Source organism: Macaca nemestrina, chromosome 11, assembly GCF_043159975.1.
Source record: "Macaca nemestrina isolate mMacNem1 chromosome 11, mMacNem.hap1, whole genome shotgun sequence".
NCBI lineage: Eukaryota > Metazoa > Chordata > Mammalia > Primates > Cercopithecidae > Macaca > Macaca nemestrina.
Genome location: NC_092135.1, coordinates 133067543 through 133082701, shown reverse-complemented (window position 1 = coordinate 133082701; position 15159 = coordinate 133067543). Strand labels below are relative to the sequence as shown.

The 15159-nt window shown below is 52.6% G+C and overlaps 1 protein-coding gene across 6 annotated transcripts in view; it reads right to left on the bottom strand.

Moving 5' to 3' along the window:
• Positions 1 to 15159, bottom strand: part of LOC105473864 (SH3 domain binding protein 4) — a 105941-nt gene that overhangs the window by 53923 nt on the left and 36859 nt on the right. For all 6 annotated transcript variants that reach the window (XM_011728007.3, XM_011728011.3, XM_071073617.1 and 3 more), the window contains one exon: positions 8169 to 8242. The gene's annotated coding sequence lies outside the window, so the exon portion shown is untranslated. The remainder of the gene's footprint in view (positions 1 to 8168; positions 8243 to 15159) is intronic.

Sequence of the window (15159 nt, the reverse complement as noted above, 5' to 3'; positions counted from 1 at the left end):
TGAGGACGCATTATCTGCACCTCCAAAGTATCCCCTTTCTTCCTGTCAAATGAATACATTGGTACCCTAGATTCCATGGCCTGGGTTTGTAGGATCGAAGTCCACCCCAGAATCTGCTGTTTGAACGCCAAGCCCTGGCCAGAGGAGAGCTCTCCTCGGTCACGCTGGTTCCAGCCCTTGGGTTCTACCTCCCGGGTCCCCACTATGGAGGACTGAAAGGACAGGGCCACACTGGCCCTGCTGCCAGCCACACCCCATCCACCAAAGTCCTGGGTTTATTCGATCAGAAGCCTATTCACGTGTGTTAGCTTGAAGATTTTCTAAAGAAACGTAGCATCCGAGTTGGGCAAACTATTTCATAGCAACTTAGATGCAGACCTGCCTCCTGGCACACATCTATGCCTGGGCAGATGGCAGCCAGGTTCAAGTTACTTCAAGTTCTTTTGAAATCAAGAGATCAAAGGCAGAACGGAATCAGCATTCCTGTTAGAGGTTCATCCGGGCCGTCCTTGGAATCTGCTACTGTCAGCCAACTCCTCCCTCTGCTGACAATTCTGGAATCTTGTGTGGCCTTCTGTGATCTGAACCCAGCCCATTTGCTCTGGGTACACTATGTCATGGCACTGGGATCAGAAGTTTCTGTTTAGGCCTATCCCTGTCAAATGCCTGACCCTTTTTGTTTTCCTTGTTTTGTTTTTGAGACAGGGTCTCATTCTGTCATGCAGGCTGCAATGCAGTGGTGTGATCACAGCTCACTGCAGCCTTGACCTCCTGGGCTCAATCAATCCTCCCACCTCAGCCTCCTGAGTAGTTGGGGATACAAGTGTCACCAGCACGACTGGCTAACTTTTTGTATTTTTTATAGATACCAGGTTTTGCTATGTTGCCCAGGCTGGTCTTGAACTCCTGGACTCAAGTGATCCGCCTGCCTCAGCCTCCCTTGGATTACAGGTGTGAGCCACTGCATCCGACTTGACCTTGGTTTGATGACTGTTTAGCTTCTCTGAGGCACAAGTTTCCTCATCTGCAAAACGAGGCTGCTAATGAATACTTGGCCCAACCCACCTGTCCTTGGGAAGATTATGCAGCATAACAAACCCAAGAGAGCTTGGCAATCTATAAACCACTGTGCACAATGTAAACATAAAATAAACCTGCAGGAGAGTTCTTCAAACCCTGTATAGTAACAGTTCTCTCCCGCAGCTTCCTTTTCGCCAAATCTGACGATGGCCCCAGAATTGCATCACTTAAAAACTTACCCTCTGGCCCCCGTGTGGTGGCGCACACCTGTAATCCCAGCACTCTGGGGAGGCCGAGGCGGGTGGGTCACCTGAGGTCAGGAGTTTGAGATCAGTCTGGCCAACATGGTGAAACCCTGTCTCTGCTAAAAATACAAAAATTAGCCAGGTGTGGTGGCACACACCTGTAATCCCAGCTACTCTGGAGTCTGAGGCAGGAGAATCACTTGGACCCGGGAGGCGGAGGTTGCAGAGAGGTGAGATTGCGCCACTGCACTCCAGCCTGGGCAACAGAGTAAGACTCCATCTCAAAAACAAAAAACAAAAAGCAAAAACAACAACAAAAAAACACCTAACCCTCCTTTGAGAGCCAATTCATAATTCCTCTTCAAATGCAGTACTGAAATGTCCAGGCTTGAATACCAGGAAGCCCGAACGATTCGTGAGGACTCACGTCTCCAGTCACCTCTCCACGGGCTCCCTGGATGCTGCCTCTTGCCCTGGGCTGTGGGTTTCTATTAACCTATCTAGGGGAGCACCTTTGACTCTCAGGTATCGTTCAGAAGAATACCAAATTCAATGAAAAACCTAAAGATAATGTTCAGAAGCCAGGTCTTCCCTGTTCTGCAAGTGGGCAAAGAATATATGTACTTAATGAAAAGCACAAGAAATAAAAGCTACATAAAGGGAAGGAGAGTTTTACACTCTGGTTTCTGTCAAGTGTCATGTCTGTTTCAGCTGTGCACTCCAGCCACGACATTCAGGCCCCATTCAGGCTCCTTAGGTCCCACCTTGGCTTATCTTATCTCCAAGTGCGATAGGCTTGTCTGAGGCCTGCCTCCAGCTCAGAGGTTGTTAACGTTTTTTTGAGGGTGTAAATCCTCTAAGGAATCGGACAAAGTCTCTGGACCCTCTCTTTAGAAAACCACCTCCACCTGTAAAGTTCTGCATGCAGTTTTAGGGGTTTCACAGACCCTCTCAAAAGGCCACGCCAAGGGCCCAGGAGCCCAGGATAAACACATCTGTTCTGTTACTGATAACAGTTACCTTCAGAAGACCAAGGCTGGGAAGAGCAGCAGATGCCCCAGGTCAAGCCAGAGCCTCTGTCAACACTGTTTATAATTAATTTCTCTAAAACTGGAGGCAGAGATGAGGTTGTACGCCCCAGCTCAGACACAAAAGTGAGCACCGTGTAAACGGGATTTATGGGCAATGACAAGGTAACAAGAAAAAGAATCAAGTTGTGTTTACTGAGAGCAAAGTCCAGAGCTGCCTGGGGAAAGGAAAGGGGTCAGAACGAGGTGACGCCTGCCCACAAGCAGCTGGGGCAACTGGGAGATACCACCAGTGCAGAAAAAGGCAGAGACGACATGGAGGCTGCTGGCAGTGGGGACAGGCCCCAGTGTGTGGGGCACCAGATGGAGGGTAGGATGCAGGACAAGTCCCTGGCCTTTATGTCTCTGCTTCCTCCTCTGCCAAATGCAAGGCTGGGCTCCGTGATCTTTAAGTCCCTCTGGCCCTCCAACAGAGTGGAAAGGAGATTCTGGGCACACCACATGTGGGGCTCCAGGACCTGCCTCCATGCAACGGGGACATGAACATCGCAGCTTGACGTCCTCTGTGTCAGTGGCTCAGAGACAAAGGATCAGAGCCCGACCCCAAGATCCAGGCTTCCCCTTCTGGCTAAGCCTCTTGCTGACTTCTTGGAAGGAGGGGCCTCATGTTATTGACTCTGGCCAGTGGATCATGCTAATCCCTCCTCTGACCTTCCTATCCCCTGGAACCAAAGGGCGGGGCCCAGATCAGGAGAGCAACCTGCATGGGAGAATAGCATGAATGAAATGTCAGGGACAGGGGTGGCCCCCCTGGTCACATCAATAACATAAGAGTGAAGCCACATAGCTCAGGCTTGGGGGCCCTCCATAAGCATATGAGAGAAGAGAGGATACAGGACTTGCTTAAAGTGATGGGGTTGTGGGGACTTTCGAAAGGAAGGAAGAAGGGAAGGAGGGAGGGAGCTTGCAGAGAAGCCCAGCTGAGGATGAGTGATACTTCCCTGATTGCCTGGGGGTCCCAGTGGCTGTCGCTGCCTGGCCCAGGCACACCCCCAGCCCGGAAACCCCTATGGCCTCACCCCTCCCCAGATGGATCAGCGGTGGAGACCAGGTACAGGTGAATCAATCCACAGCAGACCCAGAGCTTGAGCTGGCCTAACCAGCTACTTCTGAGACTGAGACGTGGATGCTCAGAAACTCAAAAGCGGCCCAAGGGCAGGTCCTGCAATGGGCTTCTGCACCTTGGCTGGCGGCCACTCCCGGGCCAGGTGTGTGCTGGTGGTGAGCAGCAGAGGCCAGGTGACGGAGCCAGCCCCACAGGTGAGAGGAAAGTATAATTTTTGATGGCCAATTCATTTCTCAAAGTTTGAGAAGACTCACTATGCTCTGTTTCTGGATCATTCCAATAATCCTGCCCCCTTTTCTTCCTGAGCAAGTCTGAGGGTATCTTCAATTCCTTTTTAGTCTTTGAGAACCTTCAGAGACCCAGGTTCCATCTTTGCCAGAGGAAACTGAGGTCCAAGGAAATTCATTTATATAACATGCTATTGTGCCAATAATTGAAATCTGTCTATGCTTAGTCAGAAGCTCTTTGCATAGGTATTTTGCGGACCCAAGAATGAAATACATCCAGGTGCCCTTCTGAAATTGCAGTCAGCCCAGACAACTTTAAGGAATGAACTAACAACAGGGTGGAGGACAACTCCAAGCACAGACAGGAAAACCAGGGCTTTTCTGATTTGATGGGAAGGTTCTTCCAAACGGGAGCAGATTTCAGCAAGAGATTCAAAGGCTCTTGAAATAAATCATAGTGGAGTCTTTCTTTGACTGACATCTTTTGTCCCCACAGCCTCAAGTATGTTAAAAATCCCTCCTGTGAACTCACGACATGCTTGCTTTGAGAGAGGTGTAAGGCAGGCTAGTTATGACACCACAGAACAAGCCTCTTAAGAAGGCAGGTGCCGTTCTTAGTCCAGTGTGTCGCCAGGAGTGCGGCTCACGTTTCTTTCTCCTCCGTGCAGATTCCCCAGCTTCCCTTCAGTGGCTGATGGCCTCACCAATGTGCACTTGGCAATGGTTTATTCACTGAGGCCCTGCGGACATTGTCACCGGAATGCAGAGGCTTGGAGAGACGCTGAGCACAGTCCCGTTCAGCCACTACATGGCCTCAAGTGCCCTTCTCCTCCATTGGATTATCTGCTGATAACCCGGAGGTCAGGCCTTGGCAGGTGCAGAATCAGTGCCTGCAGGTCACCTCAATGGACAGTCCAAGCAGACCTGGTCATGCTATTAAGGACACTGGCCTTAGTTTCTCTGTCCCAAGGATGTATGAAAGCCAGGATCACTGTCCCAGATTGAAGGCCACGGGGACTTAACCCAATGCAAACCTCAAAAGTAAACCAATTAGTGGTTGCCAGAGGCGGGGACAGGGGCAGCGGGAGTGGTGACATAGCGAGTACAGGGTGCTCTTCCAGGGTGATGAGGAAGTTTTGAAACGAGACAGAGGTGGAGGTGACATAGCACCAAGAATGCGCTCGATGCCCACTGCAGTGGTCAGCTGGACGTTATGTGACTTTCACTTCGAAATCAAAACCAACAAACAAAAAGCTCACCAAACGCACACAGGGCTAGGAACTTAGGAGACCCTCAGTCTGAAGTGACCGCTGAAGACTTTCCATATGGTCCAGGCAGGAGGTGCCCAGGCAGAGCCGGCGTGGCCAGTTGCCCTGTGGAGAGTGGGTGATTCTACTACCACCCATTTCTTCACTGCACCTTCAACTGTCGTGTGAATTTACAGTCCTAAGAAAAAAAATCATGTTTACCTGTTCATTTTTACGTCTCCTGTTTGTGGCTCACAATGTATTCCCATTGGCCAGTCTAGAGTGGGGGTGTGGTACCAGCCCACGTGGTTCACGCGCCCCCCCGCCCCAGGCACCCAGCTAAGCTAAGGGAACGGAGTGGTTTAGGGGGCACACAAATGCAGCTGGACTCCAGGCTAAGCTCCGAGACTTTTTTTTTTTTTTTTTTTTTGAGACGGAGTCTCGCTCTGCCGCCCAGGCTGGAGTGCAGTGGCCGGATCTCAGCTCACTGCAAGCTCCGCCTCCCGGGTTCCCGCCATTCTCCCGCCTCAGCCTCCGAGTAGCTGGGACTACAGGCGCCCGCCACCGCGCCCGGCTAGTTTTTTGTATTTTTTAGTAGAGACAGGGTTCACCGTGTTAGCCAGGATGGTCTCAATCTCCCTGACCTCGTGATCCGCCCGCTTCAGCCTCCCAAAGTGCTGGGATTACAGGCATGAGCCGCCGTACCCAGTCCACTGATACTTCTTAATCACCCTCCGAACTTGAACTTGAATGAAGTAGTCGTCTGGGTTTCTGAGTACTCTGAGATGAGTTTCTCATCTGTGAAACAGGCAGGGTGTTCCCAGGACTTGAACAGACACAACTACAGAGGGTGGGTGTTGAAGCCGGGGGGGCTGGAGCTCACCCTTCCCAGCCATCAGTGGGATGGTGGGAACAACCACAGGTGCAGGCCTTGTGGGGCCTCAGTCTCCGCACCGGCTCTGTCCTCTGGCTGACACTCCCCGGAGGAGCAGTCGGTCGTCCTCTGCCGCAGGCCTCCGTTTTCCTCAGTCGTTTTGGTCTCAGAAACTGAGTCAGGGAGCATTTCTGCTGCTTCCTTTGTCCTGAAGGACACCAGGCACCAGGATAAATTACCTTGGACGGTGATGACCACGGGAGCAGGAACAGGTTAACAACTTGAACCCACGAGGGGGGAACTACATGCAAATCACAAAATTTGCCACGGGCAAAACTCAGGGCACGGAAACAGAAACCCTGGGCAGCCCTGTCTCTCACTGACCCCCAGGCAAATCAGACTGTGACTATTCAGAGGCACCAAGAAAACACTGCATGTATGCCTCTGGGAAAACAAGGCAAAACGAAAATCAGCTCCGTGGCCTGTGGATGGTCTCTAACTGCTGTGAGGACCCACGCCCCCAAGCACCCCTAAACTTCACCCAGAGGCGCATGCAACGCTCCGCCCACTGTATCCGGGGCAAGTCTAGGTGCACCTCCCTCACCAGGCTCCCGGAAGCCTGTGTACCCGCCATGGAGACCAGCGGGCACCGCCGTGGGATGGCAACACCCGTCCCACCCTCCCGTTTCTCTTTCCAGACATCTTGCTGCCCCAGTAACTCTGGCACAGGGTCAGAAAAAGCAAACCACATGCGTGCCGCCCAAGGAACTGCTGCAGCCCAAGAGGGACCCCCATTAACCTTCTCCTGCTTTGCTCAGGATGGGGCCTCCTCTGGCAAAGCCCCAAATGCGAAGTCCAGCGAGGTGAGCCCATGTGGGGGCCCCCAGAGAACCACGCTGCACAGTTTGTCTAGAGGCAAGAACCCCCACGTCTCTCCAGTTTATCTAGACAAGAACCAAGCTGCAGCACTCGCCTTTGATTTTAGAAACCCCCGCTTTCTGACCAATGCCAGGCCAAAAGAATGCCAGGAATGTGGATGCCTTTCAGGAGGGTTCACCGCAGCCCAAAGAGACCACAGCCTCTGGGGCCAGGGGCTGCACTTATAAGGAAAGGCCTGCTGGTGGCCTCCGCCTGGGCTGAAGTGTTTCAAGTCGCTGAGGCCCCAGTGGGCGGAGGACTGACCCTAGGACCAGAAAACCCCTGAATTCCTTACGTCACTGTGAAAAGCCCTGAGCCTCCTCCTGAATGTCTCAAACCTTCTCTCCACCCTAAGGCACAGGCAGATACTGGAAAACAAAGAGACAGGACAGAAAGGTGGGGGGAGAAGTTTAAACAAAATCCAGTCAGTTACCCTTAGTTTACAGGATTTAAGAAAAACCTGAAACCGTGCAAGTAGCTGCCTGCTTTACTTAGAAGGGTTTTTAAAATTCCAACATGGCCCAAACAGGAATCCCACTGTGAGCCGCGGCTTCTCAACTCCCCCTTTGGCCTTGAGCATCCAAATGTAGCGTTTACTGAGATCAATCCTTTCTGCTTGCTGGGGAAAGACTCGTATGTTGCTTTTTAAGCAAATGGAGGCTGTGCCCTACGAGGTAGGCGATCCTATCCAACCGACTTTACAAAGCAGGCTGTTCCTTCTACTGCCAACCAGGACGATCAAGGCCAAGAACAGCCAAGAAAACCTCCAGGAACATTTTACCAGAACACCATTTAATCCAGCTCTTCCTCATTTTACCAGAACACCATTTAATCCAGCTCTTCCTCATTTTACCAGAACACCATTTAATCCAGCTCTTCCTCACGAACACCAGCCAAGGCTTCCTTGGAACATTTTCTGCCAGCGTGTTTCAAGGACAAATGCTCCCCCCGACGCCCCAGGGAGGGTGACCTGTAACCACCGGTCGTCCCCATCTCGTTGCAGGTAACCTCCTGCGACGTGAGAACAATCCCTCCTCTGTGCACACACCACAGGAGAGGACAGCCAACCTGGGCTCTGTCCTGCGGCTGCTGGGGCGGGGATGAGATGCTAGCCCGGCTTCTCAGAAGAGTGAGAACGTTCCACGGGAGGCAACAGAAAGGGGATTCGCTGAAAATAGAAACACGGGGCTGTTCTGGGAACGCGCTGGGGCTGGGCTTCTGGATGCCAGGATCACAAACGACCTTCCCACACTGGGGCCAACACTGTGGGCTTCCAGGACAGGAGGAGAGCACCATGAGGGACAGGCCTGCAGTGCCTGCAAAAGGTCAAGTGTCACCAGAAGCTTCCAGAAGCTTTCTCCCTCCTGCAGCTGCTCTGCACACATTTGGGGCCTGTCTCCCCATGAGTCCGGCACCTTGGTCATGACATGCTAAAGCGGGTCCAGGTACGGCAACCCACTCACACCATGCCTGCACTGCCTACCTGGTACAGCCACAGCCTCCCGCCGTCAGAGAAGTCCCAGGACACGGCCTTCTGTCCAGGAAAGAAGGGAAGCGCTGCAAGACAAGAAGGAAACACGAGTGAGCTTCAGTCCCATCCAGTGCAGAACTCAGGCCTGCTTCCCACCAGGGCCCCTTCACGTCCTGGAGGACAGACGGGCTCTGCAGTGCATTTCCACGGCAGGTGAGGACAGTGGTGGACGCTGCCACGCGGCCCCCAGGTCCCCTTCTGAAGCCAACTCTGGGAGTGTGGCCAGCGGAAGGACCTTGACCCAGGGCCACCCAGAGCTGTCTCACTGGAAAGAGCCCTTCTCGAGGTCACATCAGCCCCATTCCTGGGCCAGCCTGCACCCAATGACCAGACCAGTGACCAACGCAGGGTAACAAAGCCTGCCCCTCACCCCACTCCTGAATCGGGGTGACTTGGCAGTCCGGCCCAGGCCAGAGCTCCTGTGGGGTCAGCGATGGGCTGCGTGGAGGCTGCGTCCCAGCCTCACCGTCCTCTGCCCCTGCTTGCTGCTGTGCTCCCCAGCAAACCTAAACATCCCGCCCAGTGGCCTCTGCGTCACGGTCCGCTTCACAGGGAGTCCTGCCTGTGACAATAGCTTATTGTGCCTTTTCTCACCCCAACACTGAGTCTCCCGTCACCTGCCATTACTTCTGCTGCAACGACTGGCATCGTGAGCGCAACAGAAGCATCTTATCAGCTGCGCCCTGAAGATGAACCCCAGACGTGCCGCAGCAGTGGGGTCTCCTCCTCAAGTCACACGGCGCTGACATCACTACAGAGCCGGCGCCTTTGAGAGCAGAACTGGCCAACCTTGACGTGACAGGCGGGACTGCAGGTGCCACCATGACGCCCTCTCCCTCAAGCGGACTTTCTCCACAGGAATAACAGAGTGGGCCCCGGGGCCTTCCGAGGAATCCAGGACCTCATCGGACTATGAAAGAAGGAGTGAGAACTTCCTTCTGGACACCTTCCCTAAACCATGGCCACTCAGCCTCCGCAGGAACCAGACAGCCCAGAACAGACCTCCATCCATGTAAATATTTAACATGCAATTAAAAGAAGCACCACAATCACTCAAGAAGGAAAGAATCATTCCCTGTGGTGCTGGGACAACTGGCTGGTGTTCAGAGCACAGACCTCCCCACTTCAGGGCTTCAACTCATACCCAAAGATAAAATGAATTCCAGATCAATAGAACAGTGTGGAGTGGGAGAGGGAGGGAGGAAAGGAAATTGCCCAGTAAGATAACAGAAAATCTAGCTGTATAGTTGATCTCTACATAGACACGGACCTTCTAAGGGTACAAGCGATGTGCAAAATCACACAGGCAAAAGGAAAAGAATCAATGAACGCTAAGAAAAAGGCTGCAACAATGTGACAAAATATATGCACAAACACAACAAAAGATCTCAAACCAGAGAAGACAAAAACAAAGGGTGGGAAGAGACAGGTGGGACTGCAGGTGCCACCACGGCTCCCACGCAGCCACTGACGCCTAGACTGACTTTCTGGACAGGAATCCCAAGGCGGCCCTGTTCACGGGAGAGAAGGCAGGACGCCGCCATCCATCCATCCCCCTCCTTTGAGACAGGTCTACCATGTTGCTCAGAGCTCTTCAGAATCTCTCTCAAAGTACTTGTTCTCCAAAGAGTCATCCCAAGACAAAGCAGTTGAAAATCTCATCATCTTAAAAGAAATAAAAGGGCACTGAAAAAAACCAGGGGGAAGAGAAACTACAAAGGGGGTTGGCTTCATGGTATACATCCCTGCCTTCTTCAGACTCTTCCCATTTCCTCTACCGTGAGCACGCCTTTCCCTTTTCTTCTTTCTGATTCTAAAAGCCGCTGCACCAGCATCTCTGAGAACCTGGTGCCTCTTCCTTCCTTTGTACCCCAAGCCCCTATGCCCTGGTCAGGGTACTGGGAATCTCCATCCTGAATTCTAGGCAGGCACCGGCACCGCTGGGCCCCTTCGTCAGGCGGGTCCATTGCAGGCTGTCATAAAGGACAGATGGGAACTGCCTCAGTGGGGACCCGCCTCCGGTGGCTGCAGTTACTACTGGGCAGGTGAGGAAATGAGGGGAGGGCGAGTCCAGTGACACAGAACAGAACACCCCAAGAGAACGTGTGGCCCGAACATCAGCTCTGACAGGGGCTTTGAGAAACGGGCTTTCATCTCAGCTTCCTCACTCTGCTCGGGGCACTTCCTGAGACAAGCCCAAGGCAGGGACAAGTGTATTTTCCCTGCCCCACCAAGCGCTCCCCAGAAAGACCCGGCTCCCCTCACAGGAACTCCCCAGCCTCCCAGGCTGTGGGCAAGGCCTGCCCCAAAGCCTGCCAGGTGCTGCCCAGAACCAGAGCCACGTGGCAGGAATGTTTCCATCTCCAGGGGCTCCAGCCCCAGAGCCACGCAGCAGGAACGCATCCATCTCCAGGGGCTCCAGCCCCAGAGCCACACGGCAGGAACACATCCATCTCCAGGGGCTCCAGCCCCAGAGCCACGCAGCAGGAACGCATCCATCTCCAGGGGCTCCAGCCCCAGAGCCATGTGGCAGGAACGCATCCATCTCCAGGTGCTCCAGCCCCAGAGCCACGCAGCAGGAACGCATCCATCTCCAGGGGCTCCAGCCCCAGAGCCACGCAGCAGGAACACATCCATCTCCAGGGGCTCCAGCCCCAGAGCCACGTGGCAGGAACACATGGATCTCCAGGGGCCCAAGATGCCTTTCTCCTTGTGACACTCCTCCCCCAACTCACTCCACTCCACTCAGTCATGGGGGCTACTGAGGCCACGGAGCTACCTGAAGAGCCACCCTCCAGCCGCCACAAGGAAAACGACCTGCGTGTGGCCCAGGGCCTCAACCTCCCCATCCTCGCTGCTGCCCAGCCCTCCCCAGGCTGCCCAGCTCCCGCCCCCCAAGGCGCAAAATAAATCTTTGCTGGATAATTCCAGATACCACCTCGCCCCCACTCCAAAAAGCTGCCACGCTCCTTTCTCTATTTAGAGAGAGGCTGCACTGACAACACCCTCCGTCACTGTGGCTTTCGGCACTGATTCTCTTTGCATTTTTCGATAAGGGCCCTGCAAGCCCTCTGGAGCTTTCCTTCTGGCAGGTTCTTTAGGTGGCGTCTTTACTTAACAGCCTTGCGGGCCCGAAACTGAGCCCAGAAGGCTCCTGGACAGCAAGGATGATTGGGTAAACTCACATCTCATGCCTAAGTAAGGGAGGACCCAGCTTCCCTGACAAGGGACTCAGAGACGCCAGAACTGGACCCTGGGCAGGGACAGGTGCACATGTGGCACCACTGGCCCCCTCAGTGCTGGAGTGGAGGGAGGAGAGAATCTGGCTCTGTCATGTCCAGGAGGTCCCAGTGGATGGATTCAGTGGACAGGACCGCTGGCCCCTTTCCACCTCCCCGGGAGGTTGATCACCTCCTGATCAACCTCTCCAGAGGCCCAAGGTTTCTGGACAAGGACCGGCCCTGTTGAGAAGAGGGGGGCACGATCTTTCCGTTCTCCCGTGGGCACCACCAGACACCAGTGTGGGCCCATCAGTCTTCAGGAGCCCCAAGAAAACCACGCAGTTTAGTGTGGGTGGATGGAATTAGCACGCAGTCTAGGGGATGCCTTATTCTCCGGCTGTTTCAAGAAACATCAGTGTTGTCATTAACCATGATTTGGGGCAAATCGCCATAAACCACAATGCCAAGAAGACAAGATTCTGTTGTCTCAGCAGCTCAAAACACAAGGGTCTTCTCCCACGGTGCAGAGAGAAGGGCAGTCATGTCACTTTGTCCATCTGAGTAGCTGTTTTAACAACGGCTGACAGTCTCAGCTGATGACAAATCTGCAGAGGGTTCATCCCACCTCGGCGGGTCTGGGAGGGGGAGTGGATAAATGATACGAGGCTTGTGGTCCTCACCCCATCACATCCAGACAGGAAGCTATATTCATACACAGAGATGACCACTGCGTCCTAAATCCTCATTTCGGAACAGTCAAAAAGACAGCGATCGCCCCATTTCCCAAATGGTACAGATGGAATTGTGTCCCGCCAAATTTGCACGTTAAGTCCTAATCCCCAGTACCTCAGAAAGTGACCTTATTTGGGGACACAGCGTTCAAGGTGCAATCAAGCTAAAGTGAGAGGACCAGGGTGGGTCCCAATCCAATATGACCCAGTGACTTTATAAAAGGGGAGAGTTTCAACAGACATGCACACAGAGAGGGACAGGTGACAGGACAACAGAGATGGGGGGTGAGGCTTCTACAAGCCAATGGCTACCGGCAAACCCCCAGATGCTAAGGGAGAAAGGCCTGGAACTGATTCTCCCTCAGCCTCAGGAGGAACCGGCCCCGCTGACACTCCTCTTGGACTTCCAGCCTCCTGACCTGTAAGATAATCCCTTTCCGCGGTGCAAACCACCCAGCAGTTTGTGGTTCATTGACAACAGCCCCATCAAAGTAATTCATCAGACCTTAGAGTCTCCATCTGCAAATTGGGAAAAGGAATTCTCACAGCTCTGCCCATCTCAGAGGTTGCTGAGGGAGTGACAGATTTGAAAATATTCCGTGAACTCTTCGCCCAACTCAACCTACAGGCCAGCCTGTGCTGACCACACCAAGAGCTGGTCCATGCTGCAGAGCTGAGTTTTTCAGGGCCAGATCCACATGGTGAACATGCAGGAACACCCACAACTAATTCTGTTACAGCAACCTCAGGTATGGGCCCAAAAGTCCAACCCACTAGTTATGAGACATAGTTCTTGAAGGGTTGAGGTGAAGCAATGTTAGGCTGGTGTTGAGTAAACTGGAAAACATGTAAGCCTATTTCTTAGATTTCCAAGCCTCCACAGTGAACATCAATGGAGCCATTGGCCAGAGGAGCCTCTATATCCTGCATCCCCGACAGCTGGATGACTGGGGTCGCTCCATCCTCACCCACCACCATACATCAGAGCCAATCACTAGAACCAAACTACAAAGTGGAACTAAATACACGCTGAGTACCATTTATCCAAAATCTCTGGGACCAGAAGTGTTTCGGATTTCAGATTTTGGAACATCTGCATATATACAATGAGATATCTTGCAGAGGGGACCCAAGTCTAAACACTAAGTTCATTTATGTTTCATCTGTACCTTATACACACAGTCCAAAGGTGATTTTAAGTAACATTTTAAATAATTTTGTTCCGCAGCTTTGACTACCACCTGTCATGTGAGATTAGGTGTGAAATTTTCCACTTGTGGCATCACATCGGTGCTGAAAAAGTTTCAGACTTTGCAGCACTTTGGATTTCAAATTTTTGGATGAGGGGTGTTCACCCGGAAAATTCTTATCCAAATCAAAGGCAAACTACAGTCCGTGGGCCAAATCCAACTTGGCCACCTATCTTTGTATGGCCCGTGAACAAAGAATGTCTTTCTATTTTTAAATAGTTGGAGGGAGAATAAAAAGAGTAATATTTCACGATGTGAAATGATACGAAATTTAAGTTCCAGTGTCCTTACCTAAGTTTCACAGAGCACAGCCCCACCCGTTTATCAATAGCACTTCTGTGCAACCAAAACAGAGTAGCTGTGACACAGACCTTATGGCCCACGAAGTGGAAAATATTTACTCTCTGGCTTTTTACAGAGAAAAGCGTGCCAAGCCCTGTTCTCTACCCTTCCTACTTACGCAGCGGGCAAAGGGCCAGGCGGGATGTAGGCTCAGGCCAAACGGAAGTGGGCATTTACCCGGGTACATGGCTGCATGCCAGGCGTGTTTGCCAAAAGACCAGCTAGGGTAAGAGATGGCAAGAGGGAAGGAAAGAAAATCAGACGGAGGTGTGGTCAGAAAGGGAGACGGGAACGGGCCCAACATCCATTTCAAGGTTTCTTTCTAGAGCTGGCTCTAACCTCAAAAAGAGGGGAGGCATCTCTGGCCCCCCTCCGGCAGCACAGTGACGCCGTCCTCCTCCAGCTTCGGGTTCGCACAATCCGTCCTCATGCACGGCACGTCCAAGACTACAGGGGGGCTTCATGGCCTGGCCATGGACCCAACCCCAGGTTCTTCATTCTCTGTGAGGGCAGATCATTCCACTCTGAGACAACCAATTTACAGAACTGAGACAGCGGCACTCTGGCAGACGGACAAAAGCCTTTGTACGTCATGCTAGCAAAATCAACACTATTAAAACTTACACACTGACAACGTATTTGGGCAAGGGAAGGATGAAGCAGCCACGTGAGAGGGCCTGAAATCTCACCTGATGCACGTTACATTTTCTTATGCAGAACACAAAACTGCTTCACTTACCTTTCCTATAATTACACAAAATTTCCAATTTTACAGAGAATGTGATAAGGAATGGGATATGACCTTCCTCTCTCCCGTGTTAAACCTGGAATGAATACTAAGCATAAAAACGGGGGAGGGGCATTGAGACAACCACCCACCCAGCACCCGCAACAGCTTTGTACACCTGTTCATGAGTCCCCCCTGTACACCGTGAGCTCCTCCTGGCACCTGCGCAGCACCGAGTGGCTGCCTTCTCTGAACGCCCTTCCACCCTGGCAGGGCGTTGGAGGAGGTGGAGGCCCCCCGCCCTTCAATGTGAAGACAGGAGGATGATGAGACACAGGGCCCACTACACCTGTGGGGCCACAAGACCATTTTCTCATTCCCCTTTGGGCTCTGCTCCCCTGGCTGGAGCTGGGGGAAGCTCATTGTGGAAATTTTACATATTTAATTACTACACAAACTGATGGCAGGGGTGAGACAAGGGCAGCTCCCATGGCAACTCAAGTGGAATATTTCAGAAAGACTCACTAAAGGTGAATTACTTAAAAATGTGGCTGGCGGGCCGGGCATGGTGGCTCACACCTGTAATCCCGGCACTTTGGGAGGCTTAGGTGGGCGGATCACGAGGTCAGGAGATCAAGACTATTCGGGCTAACACGGTGAAACTCCATCTCT